The sequence below is a fragment of the Oryx dammah genome, unplaced genomic scaffold (assembly GCF_014754425.2).
Source record: "Oryx dammah isolate SB20612 unplaced genomic scaffold, SCBI_Odam_1.1 HiC_scaffold_25, whole genome shotgun sequence".
NCBI classification, from domain to species: domain Eukaryota; kingdom Metazoa; phylum Chordata; class Mammalia; order Artiodactyla; family Bovidae; genus Oryx; species Oryx dammah.
Genome location: NW_024070209.1, coordinates 59,427,590 through 59,438,606, shown reverse-complemented (window position 1 = coordinate 59,438,606; position 11,017 = coordinate 59,427,590). Strand labels below are relative to the sequence as shown.

Genomic DNA, 11,017 nt, shown 5'->3' with positions numbered 1-11,017 from the left:
TGTTGAATGACTTAGGACTTTTGTTTTTATTGGAGGCAGGGAAGAAAGCATAGAGACTCTTTAGGTGCCTTCCAAGGACAACAGAATCCACTTATTATCAGGTGTTAGTAGGCGTACAAAATCATTGGAAGGGCTGGAGGAGCAGGTTCTAGGTGGAGCTTCTAGAAACAACGCTCAACCCCCAGAATGACCCTGCTTCTTCTGTAGAGGGAAAAGCGCTGCTGCCATCACAGGAAGCTGAGGACCATTGAGCACACGCCTTTTTGGCTATGTCCCTGCCAGAAATACACATGACTCTATCCTGATTTTACTGAATTTCGAATTCAAAGTCTCACATTCAAGAAGCTGATTGGCAGGACATAAATTGGCGTCTAGCTGAAAGGAACTCTGGAAAGTGCAGTTCATCATATTCCAACTTTTGCAATAGATGGTGACACACTAGAAGGAAGTTGCAGTGGATACTGACTGAGCCAATCCACAGTAACTACCATAAAGATATGGCGATGAGAGAAAGAGAGCCTGGCACTTCCTGCCAAGTGGGAGCATGCTGAGTTAGTGAGAGAAACGGAGGTAAGAGAAATGACCATGAACACGGTGAACCTTGAAAACATCATGCTAAGTGAAAGAAGCCACTCTAAAAGGACTAAATATTGTAGGATTCCATTCATATTAAATGTCCTGCATGGGCAAATATATGGACACAGAAAGTAGATTAATAGTTGTCTAGGGCTTGGAAATGAACCTTTCATAGAGCCTTTCAGCCAGACAAAGGACGTGTAAAGATCTCAAAGGTGTGCCTTGGTTATTCAAGTCACACCCACCCTGCCCCCCAGCATGGCAGTCTTCCCAGCTGAGGGCCCAGTTACCATGGAGCAGAAACAAGACGTCTCTACTAGGCTCTACCCACATTTAACCCACAGAGTTTGAGAGCATAATAAATAATGGCTATGGTTTTAGAGCACTAAATTTGGGGGTGTTTGATATATAGCAATAGAAACCAGAATAGGAAGCATAACACATTCAAAGAACCAAAGGAAGGTGTTTCGGCAGATAAATGTGGGCTACTCCTAAGCACCTGAAGTAGCAATCATCTCTGTTGTCTCTACCATAAGAAACTGAAAGTCAGGTAAAAGAAGAAAAGGGGAGATTATCTGAGATAAATGTGGTTGGGAAGATTATGGCGATGTGGCTTATACCTCTGTATAACCCCTAAACCAAGCAGAGCATATTACTCATTTTCAGTTTTTTCTGTTAATTACAGAGATAAACACAGAGGCCTCTAGCCTTACCCAGGTTTGCTTTACATCAGGCTTCCTTGCAGAGCAGGGCCAAACCAGAGTGGCTCTCACCTCACCCCAGCAACAACTCTATAGACGTCTAAGCTGGCTCTCCATGTGTCCCTGCTTGGCTCCTTGCTGAAGCCAGGCAACTGCTGCAAAACCTTGGGATTGAAGCCATCCCACCTCCAGCAAAATCATCTTTCTGTTCATGGCCCTAGTTGTTTGATCACTAGGTGGGAAAAAAGGCAAGAAATTCTATACAGTTTCTTTTGGCTCAGATATGATTCCCGTGTCCCCTGGACTATCTCCTACAATGGGCATCAGTTTCAAGGACACTCTGCCATGGCTCGTAGGCTACAGTTCATAGGGTCGCAAAGAGTCGGACATGACTGAGCGACTTCACTCACACTGCCAGGGCTCGCTTCATCCTATAGGATTGCGTAGCTTTACATGAATTCTAAATCAGAAAGCATTTGATCTTTAGGTCGTTTGTGCATGGTTTTTGCTTTGGAATGCACTCAGGGTACAGGGCAAATGCCTGCTAACCCCATGTTTATTTTTTCAGCTGGTGATTGAAGTTCTGGTCCAGTTATAATAGATGGGAATGCTAATATCATTTGTCCATTTTCAGCTTTATTGCAAATCTTGCATTGCATAAGGGTCATATTTCTACTCTCAGCATGTAAAGTAAAAGTAATTTTCATGTCTGTGTTTCCAAAGTAAATATCGCTGTTTGCCACCCACCTCCACCCCACAGAACTATTTTAAAAGGAAAAGACATGAGTATAGAAGAATAATAATCTAAGATTCTGGGGAAATATTATTAATATATGAGGGTTTTTTTTTACATAGCAAAGACTTTTAAAAATATTTATAATCTGTGACCACTATTCTGTATGTAGTAACTTACACCTCATTAATGAATAACAGGACTCCTTTTCCTATGTGTTTATTTAATCATTTAATAAATACTGACTGAATGCCCACTGTGAGCCAGATATTTGGGGATACAAGAGCAATCAAGATAGATAAAATGAGGTTCTCACCTTCATGGCACCTATATTCAGGCTCAGAGAGACAGTAAACAGCTAAATGAATAAGTAAGGTAATTTCACATTGAGAAAAATGATTTGGAGAAAACAAGCAAAGGTAAGGAATAACTTAAGAGAAGTCATTCTAGGTAGAATGGTCAGGAAAGGCTTCTCTCAGTAGAACATATAAAGGAGCCAGCCATGTCGAGGGCCTGGGAAAAGAGCTGTGGGCAGAGGGAACAGCAATGCAGAAGCCCATGGGTGGAAAGAGTTTGGAGGAAGTCGGAATGGAGCTGGAGAGGGAGGCAAAGGCCAGATGGTGCAGGACCCTATGGGTCTCCCCACTGAGGTTATTTTTACCAATGGAGTCACATGATCACATTTATATTCTCTAAGTATCACAGCTTACTTTGGGTGATGTGAGGATTGGGTGGGAGATGGGTCGGGGGTCAAGACAGGAAGCCAGAATCCAGTTAAAAGATGCAACAAGGCTGCTCCTCTTGCGCCATCAGCAAGATATATGTTTTAAATGCATTTTTTGGAAATGTTCACAGATTTGCACTGGTTTATACATATGCATTGTGATACAGTCAGTTAGTAGGTACTGAGAGGTGTTACATCCCTTCTCTTGACATCTTTGGTTCTGTGTCTCACTAGCTGAATTAATCACCATCTTCAATCTCTGAAAATGCAATAACATATTAGTTCAATGATACAAATGTTTTGAGCACCTGATGTGTGTTAAGCACTGTATTAAGATCTGAATATTCAAAAATAAATGACACTTGGTCTCAACTCTCTAGGAAACTACAGTCTGAGAACAAGCAGGAAGCCTACCAGAGATAAGATAGTGCTGGGCTTATCTTGTACGAGTAGAATAAACCTCTCAGAACCTTGGGAGCAGAATGATTCTACAGTCCTCTAGATAGGACTGGGAGAGAAGATCAGAAAGACTTAGCCCACGTCAGAAATAAAAAGAGAATTTGTATCCTCAACTTCATTTCATCTATGCAACCCTCCCTGGAGAGGAGCTTCTGCAACTGATTTGCTGGTATGATTTTCTTTTTACGTCCTGATATTTGGAATAATGGAGGCCCATGAGAAAAAATGGCCCTCTGGCTTCAAGGAAAGTTAGAATTATCTCATTCATAAAAAGTGATTTCTCAATCAAGCAAAATATTTACCACAATATGTGTCCTTTCCTTGCCAAAAGACAACCGACAAGGATCTACCGTATAGCATAGAGAACTCTGTTCAGTATTATGCAGCAGTCTGGATGGTGGGAGAGTTTAGGGGAGAGGGGTTACATGTATATGTGTGGCTCAGTGCCTTCTCTGTCCACCTTCCACCTGAAACTACCACAACATTGTTAATCAGCTATACTCCAATATAAAAGAAAAAGTTTTTTTAAAAATGAAAACTTCCACAAATCATGACATTTAAAAATTACTTTCAATTTTAGGGAACTCCTGAACTAAAAAGCCTCTGATGAAAGTGAAAGAGGAGACTGAAAAAGTTGGCCTAAGCTCAGCATTCAGAAAACTAAGATCATGGCATCTGATCCCATCACTTCATGGGAAATAGATGGGGAAACAGTGGAAACAGTGTCAGACTTTATTTTTTGGGGCTCCAAAATCACTGCAGATGGTGACTGCAGCCATGAAATTAAAAGACGCTTACTCCTTGGAAGGAAAGTTATGACCAACCTAGATAGCATATTCAAAAGCAGAGACATTACTTTGCCAACGAAGGTCCATCTAGTCAAAGCTCTGGTTTTACCTGTGGTCACGTATGGATGTGAGAGTTGGACTATAAAGAAAGCTGAGCGCCGAAGAATTGATGCTTTTGAAGTGTGGTGTTGGAGAAGACTCTTGAGAGTCCCTTGGACTGCAAGGAGATCCAACCAGTCCATCCTAAAGGAGATCAGTCCTGGGTGTTCATTGGAAGGACGGATTCTGAAGGTGAAACTCCAATACTTTGGCCACCTCATGAGAAGAGTTGACTCATTGGAAAAGGCTCTGATGCTGGGAGGGATTGGAGCAGGAGGAGAAGGGGCAACAGAGGATGAGATGGCTGGATGGCATCACCGACTCGATGGACATGGGTTTGGGTGGACTCCGGGAGTTGGTGATGGACAGGGAGGCCTGGCGTGCTGCAATTCATGGGGTTGCAAAGAGTCGGACACGACTGAGCGACTGAGCTGAACTGAGCTGAACTTGGTGGTCCAGTGGTTAGGACTTGGTGCTTTTGCTGCCTATGGCCCAGATTCAATCCCTCGCTGGGGAACTGACATCTCAGAAGCTGCACAGAGCAGCCAAAAAAAGAATTACTTAAAATTTTAAAATGTGTGAAAAAGTTCCTTTAGAAGAGAGCCCCACCGCCCCCACCCCCCGCCTCCCCAGTCACAGCAGCAAGGTAGAAGCTGAGCTCTGCCATCCAGTTTTGGTTAAAGCACTTCCATGTCCAAGTTTGTATGGAGAAATTGAACCCTGCAACACTTCTCACCCCCAAGCACACACTGGATTCACCCAAGGAGCTTTAAAATATATTGATGTCTGGATCCAGTTGCAGAGATTCTTGTTTAATTGGCCTGTGCTATGTCCTGGGCGTCAGTATTTTTTTAAACTGCCTTCTAGATGATTCTAATGTGTCATCAGCTTGGGAACTACTTGTTTGCTAGCCCATTAAAGAATTGCACTTGGGGTCAGGGACTTTATAGACTCAAAATACGACAACTTGTTACCACAGACTAGATCTAGTTTCACAACCATGCACTCCTATAGTTCCCGTGTTTTTCCTTCATGGGATTTAAATAGTTTGTAATTGTGTATGTGTATGTGTATTAGCAAGGGAGAGAGAGAGAAATTGCTTGACTAATGTCAGTCATTTTGTTGAAATATAAGCTTCATGAGTGCAAGGCCTCTTTGTATCAAGGTAGTATAGCACTGTGGTTAAACACACAAATTCTAGAGTCAATCTGCATTGGAATCCCAATTCTATCACTTGCCAGCTATGGGACCTTGGGTAAATTCCTTGACCATCTGCAGTTTCAGTTTCCTCAGCTACAAAGTGGGACTGTTGCAAAATTACGGTTGTTAGATTATATGAGATGTGTGGTTGTTTTATAATAGGTCTGCAAATTCTTCAACACTTTTCCCTCCAAAATATGCAGCTGAAGTTCTCTTCCCTTGAGTACGGACAATTTAATGACTGTCAAATAGAATATAACAGAAGTGGCAGTGCCTTTAAGATTAGCACAGAAGAGGCATTGTGGCTTTGGATCGTTCGTCTGGGGGAAGTCAGCTACCTGACTGTGAAAACAATCAGCTGATGGAGAGACCCATGTGGTGAGGAGCTGAGGCTTCCTACCAACAGCCCTGTAAGGGAGCCATCCTGGAAGTGGACCCTCTAAGCCCCACTCAAGCTTTCAGATGACAGCAGTCCCTACCAATATCCTAACAGAAATCTTCTGAGAGACCCTGAACAAGAACCAACCTCCTAAACCACTCTGTAATTCCTTACCTGTAGGAACTGAGGTAATAAATTCTTGTTGTTTAAGCCATTACTTTTTAGGGCAGTTTGTTACCCAGCAATGGAGAACTAAGACAAGAGGATGATGTTAAAGCACTTAAAAGACACATAGTAAATCTCAGTCAATGTTAGTCACTGTTGTAACTGTTTTGTTCTCCTTTATGTCCTTAGCGCCTAAGGCCTGCTACCTATTAAGGGCCCAATAGGAAAGGAGTACATCAAGGCTGTAAATTGTCACCCTGCTTATTTAATGTATACTCAGAGTACATCATGAGAAACGCTGGGCTGGAAGAAGCACAAGCTGAAATCAAGATTGCTGGGAGAAGTATCAATAACCTCAGATATGCAGATGACACCACCCTTATGGCAGAAAGTGAAAGGAACTAAAAAGCCTCTTGATGAACATGAAAGAGGAGAGTGAAAAAGTTGGCCTAAGCTCAACATTCAGAAAACGAAGATCATGGCATCTGGTCCCATCACTTCATGGGAACTAGATGGGGAAACAGTGGAAACAGTGTCAGACTTTATGTTTTTGGGCTCCAAAATCACCGTAGATGGTGATGCAGCCATGAAATTAAAAGATGCTTACTCCTTGGAAGGAAAGTTATGACCAACCTAGATAGCATTTTAAAAAGCAGAGACATTACTTTGCCAACAAAGGTCCATCTAGTCAAAGCTCTGGTTTTCCCAGTGGTCACGTATGGATGTGGGAGTTGGACTGTGAAGAAAGCTGACTGCTGAAGAATTGATGCTTTTGAAGTGTGGTGTTGGAGAAGACTCTTGAAAGTCCCATGGACTGCAAGGATATCCAACCGGTCCATCCTAAAGGAGATCAGTCCTAGGTGTTCATTGGAAGGACTGATGCTGAAGCTGAAACTCCAATTCTTTGGCCACCTCATGTGAAGAGTTGACTCATTGGAAAAGACCCTGATGCTGGGAGGGATTGGGGGCAGGAGGAGAAGGGGATGACAGGATGAGATGGCTGGATGGCATCACTGACTCGATGGACATGAGTTTGAGTAAACTTTGGGAGTTGGTGATGGACAGGAAGGCCTGGCATGCTGCGATTCATGGGGTCACAAAGAGTTGGACACAACTGAGCGACTGAACTGAACTGAACTGAACTGATATAGCATGTGAGTGAATGAATAAATAAACAGGCACAAAGTAAAATAAAGGATTGTGGCCATCATCCATGGCAGTGGTTTCTGATGTTATTTGAGTAAGAACACTTTCAAACAAAATCTTACCCATATTTTCAGTAAGGATTGAGCCCCCCCCCACCAAAATTCCCCACAATGACCTTAGGTATTTCAAAGAGAGGGAATCTAATACTGGTAATTGGTTACATAGGCAGTGGAAGAGCTTAGAAGCCAAACAGGAAAGAGTGAGGGAAAATGATAAAGCAAATGTAGTAAATATTAACATATAGGAAATCTGGGAAAAGGGAATTATTTGTACTATTCTTGCAGTGATTATGAAAGTCTGGAACTATTTCAAAATAAAAAGTTAAAAATAAATGAAAATATCTTTGCTTTAAATTACATGTGATGGAGTTAGGGATGGTTTGGGAGGGAATGATTAATAAGCTAAGAAAGTAAAAGAAAGACAAATTTCTGGTCAAACCTGAAAGTGGGCCCTCATGGTCTCTTTTGAGCTCTGACAAATCACGTACTGTCTGTAACTTGCAGCTGATGACCAGGAACCTTCCTGCAGGTGTTGACTTCTTCAGTTTTCCACCCAGAAACCTCTGGAAGGTGAAGGCAGAAATCAACCTTGCAGGATTTACAGAACATTCCAATACTCTTAGCTCCCCTCCCTAATGGCAAGTCTCAAAATGAAAGATTCCAGACCGGGAGAAGAATTTTGAGAAATAAAGAATATTTGTAAATGTAAGAAGGTGAAGGAAATATGATTCACTTGGTAAGTGAGGCGGGGGGTAAATATAAACTTTAAAAGGCTTAGTGAATGTGTAAAAAGTGTGGAATGATGCTCAAAACTTCAGCACTAGTCTTCATTGAATTTCAAAGAGAACATCAGCATATTATAAATTAAATTTCCTAAGAGATCATCTGGGTTTAAATGAGTACCCTATATGTGAACTTAACATAGGGGCAAAGAGTTATAGATTCATGAGAACAGTAATCCAGAAATTTTTCTCTAAAAATCAAGATTTAGTATTTGAGAGCAAGGCTCAAAAATTGTATCAAACACAATTTATCGGAAAATGACTGGCACCCAGGGAAAGATGTAAAAGGAAAATGAATGGCAATTTACTAAGAATAAATGCAATATGCCAGAAAGATCTATATTTTTAAAACCTGCCTAATAAAAATAAATACAAATTTATGCAGCAATGAAATATTTATCTTTATCTATCAAATTGACAATTTGTTTTTCTTTTTAATTTTAATACCAGTGTTAGTAAAGGTAGGACAAAGGAATATTTCTTACACGTATCACAGAGGATCGTAAATGGTGCTTTCTAGAGTATAATTTAGCAATCCGTTTAAACAGACTTAAAATTACACATACTATCTGACACAGAAATTCTACTTCTAGGAGTTTACCTTATGGTAATAACCATAGGTATCCCAAAAGATTTTGCGACAGGAATATTTATAAAATGGGAAAATTAGGAACAACCATATTTCTACTATTGGCTAAACCAAGGTGAATGTATAACACATAGAACTATGCAGCCATGAGAAATGACAAAAACGAAGACTAGGTTTAAGAAAAGGAAAAATATTCTCATTATATTAAGTAGGAAAAAGTGGGTTATAAAACAGTAATGTCACATTTAAAAAAAAGCTTACTTGTGCCTAGTTGTAAGACAAAATGAATTGACACCAAAGTATTACTTTTCGTGATCAACAGGTGGTAAGATTATGGGCGATTTTAATTTTCTTCCTCTTGATTATCTATATCTTATAAATTTTCATCAATAAAAATATTTCTTAATGTAGCTGGAGTATTTGTTTTTAGTTAGTCACACACGAAGCTTACACAAAGTCTTTGGATGCTGTCAGAACTGTTAAGTGTCTACTCACTCTCATCCCTATTCCCAAAGAAAAAGAACTAGGAAAGTGCTCGCTTCGGCAGCACATATACTAAAATTGGAACGATACAGAGATTAGCATGGCCCCTGCGCAAGGATGACACGCAAATTCGTGAAACGTTCCATATTTTTTGAAAGAAAAACACCAATACAGTATACTAACACATATATACGGAATTTAGAAAGATGGCAATGATGACCCTGTACGCAGGACAGCAAAAAAGACACAGATGGGTATAGCGGACTTTTGGACTCAGAGGGAGAGGGAGAGGGTGTGATGATTTGGGAGAATGGCATTGAAACATGTATAATATCATGTAAGAATCGAATTGCCAGTCTATGTCCGATGCAGGATACGGCACGCTTGGGGCTGGTACGCGGGAATGACCCAGAGAGATGTTGTGGAGAGGGGGATGGGAGGGGGGTTCATGTTTGGGAACGCATGTACACCCGTGGTGGATTCATGTCAATGTATGGCAAAACCATTACAGAATTGTAAAGTAAAATAAAAAATAAATAAATTAATTAATTAAAAAAAAAAAAGAAAACAGAAAAAAAAAAAAAAAAGAACTAGGATGCTCCTAGGTAGGTTTAGGAAGCACAGGAGGGGGCCACTTGGGAAGCTCAGGTTCCAAATGAATAAAAGGATGTAGGGGATTCCGGGTTCGGACAACTGGGGAAATTCTGAGGACTTAGTGATTGGTAGAAGCAGGAAAAGCAATGATCATAGAAATCCTGGGATGCTACATGGTTTAAGAGAAGGAAATTCAGGTCATGGCTTTTAAAACTGAAATCAGAGAAGAAAGTGCTCTTGAGTAATCTGAGTTCAGATCTTTTCTTCTAAAATTTAGTTTTAAATGTATTTTCCAGAAATTATGTTGATAAAATCTGAAAATGAAGTACTCTCAACCTAGGAGACTATTCATATGTTTAATCAAGAAATCATACATAAGAAAATATAGTTGGTTTTTTTTAAGATTCATTTGAGTAAAATCAGATTTCAGATAGTGCCTATTTATGGGGGGGCTTCTATAGGGCAGAGAGAAACAACATAATTCATCTATTGACTGTTCATTCTCAGTCTGGGCCTTTGAGAGACCCTAATTCCTCAAATTTCAGACTCTCTAGAAGCCATCCTTTCCCCAAATACTCAAAGGCAGGATGCTGAAGGCAGCGCCTGACTTACCCTCAGAACTTAGCCCCAGCACAAACCTCTGCTCAGAGTGAGAAATTCACATTCCAATTTTGATAGAAAGATCTCCGTTCATACTGAACTGTAATCAGAACCTTAAGTTATTTCTACATCCTGGAAGAGATATTTTGAATTTCCCAAAGAAATGCTTAAAGAAATCAATTTCTCAAAACTGAAATTGTTAACCCTCAACCTGGGAAATTTAATTTCATGCTTGCAATTGGAGATTATGGGCATTGCTTTGTTTTTCAGGATGTACATAGCTCTAATTATATGGAAACTGTGCACCAAGAAACCACATGGCAACCATCGTACAATTGGAGAGTAATTATCAGTTCCTTTCTGTTGTCTAAGCCACAGCCACACAATAAAATATTAAAATGGTAAATAATATAGTAATGAATCTGTTAACTCATTGGGCAGCATAGTACTAGGTGTATATGCCTTGGGAGAGGGAAATGTTTAGTCATAAAAATGTCAAGCTTCAGTTTTCCCAAACAAAAGAATTTCAAAACGGAAAAAAACAAACAAACAAACAAAAAAAAACAACCACTAAGGCCCTACATAAGAATAAATAATAAAGGTTAATTTTTTTAAAAGGCTGAACTGCCTGTTTTTGCCTTAAGGAAACTGTAAAGTATTAGATATCCAGCTTTAGGAGCAGTGGAACCAGAGTGTTAGTCAACCCCATTAATTTCACTAATTCATTCAAAATACAAAGGATCCCAACCTGTGAAATAGGATCAGTCAAAACTGATTTGACCATTGATGTGATTACCGTTTAAGCCTGCCTCAGGAGGTTTTTCCTTAAATTTCTTTCACAAGCCTCCAGCTTTCTAGATCTTTGTTATTCAACAAACATTTAGATCTTACTAAAACATCAGGAAAGGAGACAAGAAAGGAGATTCTTTGATCCCTTCAA

General features: G+C 40.1%; 1 non-coding gene across 1 annotated transcript; it reads left to right on the top strand.

Annotated features, from left to right (window-relative positions):
• The first annotated feature begins 8,931 nt into the window (after nt 1-8,931).
• Nucleotides 8,932-9,035, top strand: LOC120852382. Its single transcript, XR_005718556.1, has one exon. It is a non-coding gene; the product is annotated as a U6 spliceosomal RNA (small nuclear RNA).
• The last annotated feature ends 1,982 nt before the right edge of the window (nt 9,036-11,017 follow it).